The 8,938-nt window shown below is 32.7% G+C and overlaps 1 non-coding gene across 1 annotated transcript; it reads right to left on the reverse strand.

The window, feature by feature from the left end:
* Positions 1-8,595: 8,595 nt before the first annotated feature.
* On the reverse strand, positions 8,596-8,701 carry LOC128279933 (small nucleolar RNA R71). Its single transcript, XR_008270118.1, has one exon. It is a non-coding gene; the product is annotated as a small nucleolar RNA R71 (small nucleolar RNA).
* Between the last annotated feature and the right edge of the window lie 237 nt (positions 8,702-8,938).

Raw genomic sequence — 8,938 nt, forward strand, 5'->3', positions numbered from 1 at the left:
GTTGAGGCCAATTACATATTTAGTACCACACATAAATGGCATACATTTTACTAACTAATGCATTACATATTGTAGCTCAATACGCATCTATCATTTACTTCGTAACCGAAACATCATCATAAGTAAATATATACCTTGAGATAGTATATATGTCATACCAATACATCATGTGCAAACATATATACATATAGGTGTAAGGACCGAATCTCAAGTTTATTATAACTAATCATGAACATAACTCCAAAACACAAATCTTACCTACCATGCAATAAGCATAAATCATACTTATGGGTATACCATGGCCGAATACATCACAACACCATACCATTTCAATTTTGGTCATGGTTAAACAAAGAACTTAATGTCTCACTCAAAAAAATGCTAAAAAGGAAATCCAAGAGTCCTCAATCCACCATCACATGTATCATTATCAAACTTCATATTTAGCATGCAATGGCATTAACACAAAATCCACCTTGGCCGAATATCATCCCCATGACATAGCAAAGATTTGAACCATGGGCTAATTAGAACTCAAGCTAGCAACTAAAATCATGCATGAATCTCATGGCACAACCTCAAACATACCTTAATCTAGACACAAGTATGGCCAAACCTCCTCCTAATCCTCTTCCAAACCAAGCATGAAGCAAGAACTCCTTCCTTCTTCCTTAGAATTTTCGGCTCAAAGAAATGAAAAAGGATGAACAACAATTTTTTTTTCTTTTTTCTTTTTTCTTCAACTCACGGCAAAATGGGGGGTAACACTCACACATTCTTCTTTTTTTTTTTTCCATTTCTTTATTACCCATACTCATTAATTTATTTTTTTCCTCCCATGATGCACCAACATAACATGTCTATGACATGTTTTGCCCATAATCCTTTGTCATGGCCGGCCACTATCAATTAGGGGGGGAATTTGACATGCAAGTCCTCCTTTTTGATTACATGCACTATTAGGTCCTTATAGATTAGTCTATCACATTTCAAAAGTGTCACACAAGTCCTACTAACTGAATTCACATGCAATCAACTAAATCGAAGCTTGAAATTTTCACACATTCATAATTACATATTCTAGACAATAAATATTACGTTCAAACATTTCGGTGACTCGGTTTAGCAGTCTCAAAACCACTTCCCGACTAGGGTCAATTTTGGGCTGTCACATTGACTGAGTTGAAAGAACTTAAAGCACAGTTGCAAGAATTATTAGACAGAGGTTTCATTCGTCCGAGTGTATCTCTTTGGGGTGCACAAGTACTGTTTGTAAAAAAAAAAAGATGGTTCCTTGAGATTGTGTATAGACTATAGACAGCTAAATAAGGTAACAGTAAAGAATAAATATTCGTTGCCTCGTATTGAGGAGATATTTGATCAATTAAAAGGAGCAACCAGTTTTTCCAAAATAAATCTCAGATCAAGTTACTATCAGATGCGAGTGAAAGACTGTGATGTATCTAAGATTGCCTTCTGAACTCGGTATGGTCATTATGAATTTTTAGTAATGCCTTTCAGATTAACTAATGCTCCTGTTGCTTTTATGGATTTAATGAATTGGGTATTTAGCCTCAGTTAGATAGATTTGTGGTTCTGTTTATAGATGATATACTGATTTACTCCAAGACAGAGTTACTTAGCATTTGAGAACTGTATTACAGATTTTACGTGAGAAACAATTGCATGCGAAGTTCAGAAAATGTGAGTTTTGGCTTCGAGAAGTGAGATTTCTAGGACATGAGGTTTCTGTAGATGGAATACGTGTCGATCCAAGAAAGATTTCTGATATTACTAGTTGGAAAGTTCCAAAGAATATTTCTGAAGTACGAAGCTTTCTAGGATTGGCAGGTTACTATTGCTGTTTTGTTAAAAAACTTTCTATTATAGCTTCTCCGATGGAAAAGTTGCTATAAAAGAATATTCATTTTAGATGGTTAGAAGAGTGTCAGGAGAGTTTTGATCGGTTAAAGAAGATGTTGACTGAAGCTCTGGTATTGACACAGCCTGAGTATGGGAAAGAATTTGTTCTTTATAGTGATGCATCATTTTGTGGTTTGGGATGTGTGTTAATGCAAGCTGGTAAGGTAGTAGCTTATGCTTCTCATTAGCTAAAGCCTCATGAGAAGAATTATCCAACACATGATTTAGAATTAGCTTCTATTTTTTTTTTTTGCATTGAAGATTTGGAGTCACTATGTTTACAGTGAAAAGTGTCACATATTTACAGATCATAAAAGTCTAAAGTATTTAATGACTTAAAAAGAATTGAATTTGAGACAACGACGATGGCTAGAACTACTAAAAGATTATGACCTTGTAATTGACTATCATACAAGGAAAGCTAATGTTGTTGTAGATGTATTAAGTTGGAAATCGTTATTTGCATTAAGAGTAATGAATGCACATTTAGCTTTGGAAGATGATGGTTCAGTAGTAGCTGAGCTCAGAGCTAGACCGTTATTTCCGTAATGGGTTTGGGAATTACATAATGAATATCCAAAGCTGTTGGCTAAACGAGAACAGACTCAGAGTGACTTGACTACGAGATTTGCTACTGATGATAACGGTATGATATATTTTCGTAATAGGTTATGCATACCAAATAACTCAAAGTTAAAATGGGACATTCTATCAAAGGCTCATAGTAGCACATATTCCATTCATCCGGGTAGTACAAAGATATATAATGACTTGAAGAAAATGTACTGGTGGCCAGGGATGAAACATGAGATGTATGAGTTTGTGACCAAATGTTTAATTTGTCAGCAAGTAAAAGCAGAACATCAAGTGACATTAGGATTACCATAGCCTGCTACTATTCTCGAGTGGAAATGGGAGCGCGTAACAATGGATTTTGCATCATGAATGAAAGCTCAATGAAGCAAACCGAAAATGCCAAGAGGGGGTGAATTGGCCTTTAAAAATTTTAGTGAAAGCAAAGGCAAGAATGAAAGAACACAAAGAATTTAGAGTGGTCCAACCCCAATTGCCTACTCCACTACCTTAGCTTTCCACCACTAAGGATTTATCCCAAATTCACTAATTTGTTTAACCTTTGAGGATAAGGTTTAGCCTAACAACTCCTTAAGATTTCTACTTCAAATTTTAAGTTTCAAAACCTCTCAAAGAGATGAAAATGAGCGAAAAAAGAAACAATCCTTACAAGATAAATTTGTTTGCAAATTGAAGCACAAATATAATGAAATACAATTAAGCAAAATGAAGGAGATAAAGCTCACAAGTGTATGTAAAAAGAATATAAAAATTTAAGCTCTAAGTTTGTTTGATTGATGATTTTTTCTTGAAGCATTTCTTGGATGTTGTAGGACTTTAAAATATGATATTTATACCTCTTAATAGATTTCCAGCCATTGAGGATGTTGGAGAAGTTAACATGGCTGTTGTTGATCTAAAACCAGAGCATTTATTTCACCTGCAACTTTGAGTATCAATACCTCCAAAAAGTGTATCGATATTTTTTGTCATAAATGCTAATTTAGTGACAGTTGGAATGAAAAATTGATACTTTAAAAATATTTTATCGATACTTCCTCAAATAAGTATCGATATACGATTGATACATTGTAGGGTTTATGAGAAACATAATACATGTTTAGTATCATTTTTAAGAAATGTATCAGTTATTTTCAAAAAGTATCGATACCAAAAACATGGTATTGATAATTTTTAAGGTTTTGACAAAATGCCTTTTTGGTCTCGATTTTACAAAGGTTATAGATTATTTTAAAAAATTACCGATACTTAGCCAAATGGTATCGATACTTTTTGACCTGGAGCAATTCTGACTTGTTTGAGAATCATTCTGATGTGTTAAAATGATTTTAACTTAACTGATATCATTTTGACTTGGTTAAAAATATTTTCACTTGATTTTAAAATTGTTTCAAAATTTTCTAAGAGTTTATTATAAGTATGAAAAATTTTATTTCTTAGAATTCAAATTTAAAATTATTTTGTCAAATTCAGCCTATATTCAAAAACACTTTTAATTTGTTATATCAAAATCTTTTATCAAATAAAGCTTAGTTTAACATGGACAACCAGTGACACCAAGAAAGAAAGACTCAATCTGGGTTATTGTTGATAGATTGACAAGGCCAACTCATTTTATCCTGGTTCATATTGATTATCCTCTCAAGAAGTTAGCAAAATTATATGTGGCAGAGATTGTTAGACTGCACGGAGTTCCGTTATCCATTATTTTAGATAGGGATCCGAGACAAATTTCAGTACAGTGTATCACCCGTAGACAAATTCTCTAGTTTGGATTGAATCAACATAGTTTTGGTTAACATAAGCGTAAGTATGGATTAACATTGGATATATAACAACAATTTTCTCTAATTCATTTCTCATGGTTGATTGTACCTATGTATAATCGTATATTTGTCAGAACTAATCTTCTTTATATTTGTAACACCCCAAAAATGTGCTTAGGAGTTTTAGGGGTATTTTAGGAATTTTAGCTTTAGAGTGTTCGAAATTTTTACGACATGTTATAACGGTAATGTTTTCAATTATGGTTTTTAGAAAATAAAATCAATTTTTTAAAATGTGTTTTGGAAACCCTTAATTTTAGAAAAAGGATTGATTTGTAATAAAGACAAAATTGTGAGCATTTATGTTGTAATTTTACCAATTTTTAAAATTGAACCTAAAAATCACTCCCAACTTACCATCTTCACGTTATTTCTTCTCTTTTGCTTGTTAGTGCCACCCCTTGCTCTCCCAACCTCTCATCCTCAATTTTCTTTGTTAAATCTTCACTCCTTTGATTTCCATCATTCCCCAAGTATCAAACCTTCATAAATCTTCAAGAAATATCCCAAAAATCCATAAATTGCATCATCTTCTTGATGTGTGAGTTTTTTTAGGTTTTCGACAAATCTTCATTTTTCTTCCATCAAAGGTAACCATTCGTCTACCTATTAGTTTTTAATGTTAATTAGTCTTTAAAACTAAATTATTTGTCATTAAATCACATGTTTTGATTAAAAGTTAAAAATAGAGTCGTGAATGGTGAATTTCGAGATTTTTAGTGAAAACATGGTTTCCAAGTGTTTTTCAATTAGTTTTGACATGATTAAGAGGTTTCTAGACTTGTTTTGAAGTTTCGATAAAAAATTCTTGAGTTTTAATGAATTTTTGAAAAATAGCCATAAAACATGTTGAAAAAGTCAATACCATAAATTGAGTATTTTAGTATAGTTTAAAGGTTGAGAATTATTTGTAGGTGAATTATAAGAAGAATGAAATTGGTTTTAGGTAGAAAGACTGAGTATAGACCGAGATATTCAAATTTAAAGCTTGTTATGTTAAAGGTTTCAGTTACATGAAAACTTAGTTTAGGCTTATGTTTTTTATTATTTGATGTGAGTTTTTGGCTGAATATTGATTGTGTTATTGTGTGATTTGCTTTTTTGAAGCGTTGGAATCGATAGGACCTTCTACGAGTAGAGATAATGGCAAGGAAAAGCTAGTTTGAGATTTCGACTTTTCAATGAAAACGTAATTGGTGAGTGTTTTGAATCGTTGCTCGTAGGCACGAGTCATGTGTTATTTGGGAATTTAGTAGTAGCCTCAAACCCAAATCTAAATTTCTAATGTAAGCTTTCTCATACCTATGTTTATCTTATGAATTATGTTCTTATGTAAATGTGAATATGTGAATTGGGATGAGATGCTATCACATGTGATATGTGGTTGTGATAACTATTGTGAAAGTGAAAATGTGTACATGTTAGGTATATGTTGAATGTTAGTGATAGTGTTTTGCTAAAAATGTGAATATGCAGTGATAGTGCACGAATAACCGGTAAGTGATATGTGTTTGTTTCAGATATTTTGGCCTTGTGATCTTGAAACCGTTAGATATAGTTGGCATGCCATAGGATTGTGAGTACTCACCTATACTTATAGTGATTTTGGGTGTTGAGGCCCTGGGACATGTTAGAAGGATAAAAGAATGTGAGTTAAGCTCCATTCAACGAGACATGTGAGGGTAAATAAGGAGAGTGTGGAAACACGAACATATACAGATTTTTTCATGCATTTTTTAACTCAAATTCATGCAAGTTCGGTAAAATTCTTGTCGAAAAATATATAATTATTATAAAATAACTATTTTGTACTTAAATTATTAACATAATGAATTTTAATTAATTTTATAATTAATTTTGATTAATTTTGATTATTTTTAACAGATTTGCACAAAAGGTGAAAAACGGCTCGACAGACACTGCTAGAAGAACAAAACAGAGAAAAAAATTTTAAAGCATCAAGGAGAATTAAGTTTTCAGCCTAAGACGGTCTAAATTATGTGTATTGATTCATAATATAATTACTTTTAATTTATATCCAATTTAATTTGGGTTAAATAAATTATTATTAATTAATTATGAAAAGTGGCCCAGTTGAGCTGAACTGAGAAAATGAAACCGACCGAGTACTGGGCAGCCCAAAACTGTCCCACATGCTGACCCAATCATCTTTCTTACTGATTAACTAGCTTGCAAAATCACCGTTGATGACTTTTTCAAATTGCAAACAAACCCCTCAACTATTTGTGCCTTTCTAGATTTGCCCCTACCTTAAAAGAGCAAGTTTGAAAACTTCAAACTTGCCACATGTGTGGCTGGCCATGGGAGGGATCTTTGGCTACTGATATTGGCTATTTTTAACAGCCCTATCAACTTATAAAAACCCCCATTGGTTGTTTTTTTGAAACACACCTCAACTTTCTCATCTCTTCTCTTTTCTCTTAATTTTCTCTCTTCATTTCCCATCCATTTTTCTTTATTCACTTGTTGATTTCACCTCTTGAAAAGGATCCATCCATCCACCATTTGGAGTAGCATTAAAGTGTTCGTAGTAGCCTCGGTTCGACAAGAACAAGTGGAGAAGGAAGAGTGAAGCAAACCAGTCAAGCCACGGAGAAACACCAGATTTGATTCTTGTTCCTTATCCTTTTAATTTTTGTTGTTGTTATGATGAACATGTCTATGAATATTTGTAATGTTGAAATGTTTAAATTAATTGATATGGCTTAAATTTAATTCATGTTAGGTTGATTGCATTTTGTCTACTTAATTTATTAAAATTATATTGTGTTGTTATAGGCCTCGGTAAGATGTTTGATTAAGTAAAACCATGACTAAGTTATTTTTGCACTACAATTGTAAGGTAACTAATGAATTAATTATTTAAATAGATTGAAATTAGAATTAATTGACACGATACTTAGTTAGTACATGTTAAATCATCTAAGGTAGCCGAGGGTTAAATTAGCAACGGTACCTAACGATACATTTTCCTTGCATAACTTGCAAGATTATTGTGATTAAACTGTTTCAAGGTAGAAATATATTGTTACCTCACGTAATCTTTTATGTGCTTATGAAATTTAATTAATTGTTTGACTCGACATAGAGATATGTACAAGAGATTATTTTAATTTCATAAGTATGTATGTACATTAACACATTTGCCTATTAAAATTTGTTTAATCTGTTGAATTGACATAGAGATATAGTCAAGAGATGAATGAATTTTGGTAGGTGAGTATGTTCAGAAGTTAGCAAATTACTGAGTTGTTATGAATTTATTCGTACCAACATAAACATGAGTTTATTAATTCTAAGTTAAGAAATGTAATTAACCTAGCACAATTATGTCATCTTGATGAAAATCATATTTTGAAATCGTTCATTGGAACTGTTATTTTATTTTTATTTATTTTACTTAGTTAAAATCCTAGTTTTTAATCATCTCCTCAAATCAAAATATTTTTCTTCACCAAAGTGTTTTTAAAATTGCATTCATAAATAATCCTTTTCATAGTCCTTGTGGGTACGATAACTCGACATTTACTTGTCACTTTATTACTTGTTGCAATTGTGTACACTTGCACATTTCCGTCGTTCCAAGTTTTTGGCGACGTTGCCGGGGACTAGTTTAAAAAGTCATTATTTGTGAATTTGTTAGTTTTGCATTTTGGTTTATTTTTCTGTTCAATTTAAACTTAATTAATTTTTCTATGATTATTTCAGGTGTTTATGAGTATTGACCGAATTATTGATTTACTCCCTGTAGACCCTGAGATTGAACAAACTTTTCAACAGCGAAGAAGACAAGCTTGATAATTTGAATCAAGGAAACAGAGCAGACCTTGCTCAAAATCCTATCTTTATTGGTTGATGGTAGGGATAGAGCTTTAAGAAAGTATGTTGTGCCAGTGTTTCATGATCTTAATCCGGGTATTAGAAGACCCAAAATTGAGGCACAACAATTTGAGCTGAAGCCAGTTATTTCCAGATGCTTCAGACACTGGACCAATTTAGTGGAATGCCTACCGAAGATCCTCATATTCACTTAAGACTTTTTATGGAGGTGAGCAATTCTTTCAAGTTAGCCGGAGTACCCAAAGATGCATTATGATTGAAGCTGTTCCCATATTTGCAAAGGAACAGAGCTCAAGCCTAGTTGAACTTATTGCCACCAAATTCAATTTCCACATGACAAGAGTTAGCAGAAAGATTCCTTATGAAGTATTTCCTACCTAGCAAGAATGCTAAGTTGAGGAATAAGATCACTGCTTTCCAACAAATGGATGACGAGTCCTTATATGAGGCATGGGAAAGGTACAAAGATTACTACGGAAGTGCCCCCATCATGGAATCCCACATTCCATCCAACTTGATATGTTTTAAAATGGTCTTAATGCACACACGAGAATGGTATTGGAAGCTTCTGCTAATGGTGCTCTCCTTTCTAAGTCTTATAATGAGGCTTATGAAATCATTGAGAGGATTACCAGCAATAATTATCAATGGCCAACCAATCGAGCAGCATCAGGAAGACGAGTCACTGGAATACATGAAGTGGACGTTCTCACTTCACTCGCATCTCAGGTATC

This window comes from Gossypium arboreum, chromosome 8 (genome assembly GCF_025698485.1).
Source record: "Gossypium arboreum isolate Shixiya-1 chromosome 8, ASM2569848v2, whole genome shotgun sequence".
Classification (NCBI taxonomy): domain Eukaryota; kingdom Viridiplantae; phylum Streptophyta; class Magnoliopsida; order Malvales; family Malvaceae; genus Gossypium; species Gossypium arboreum.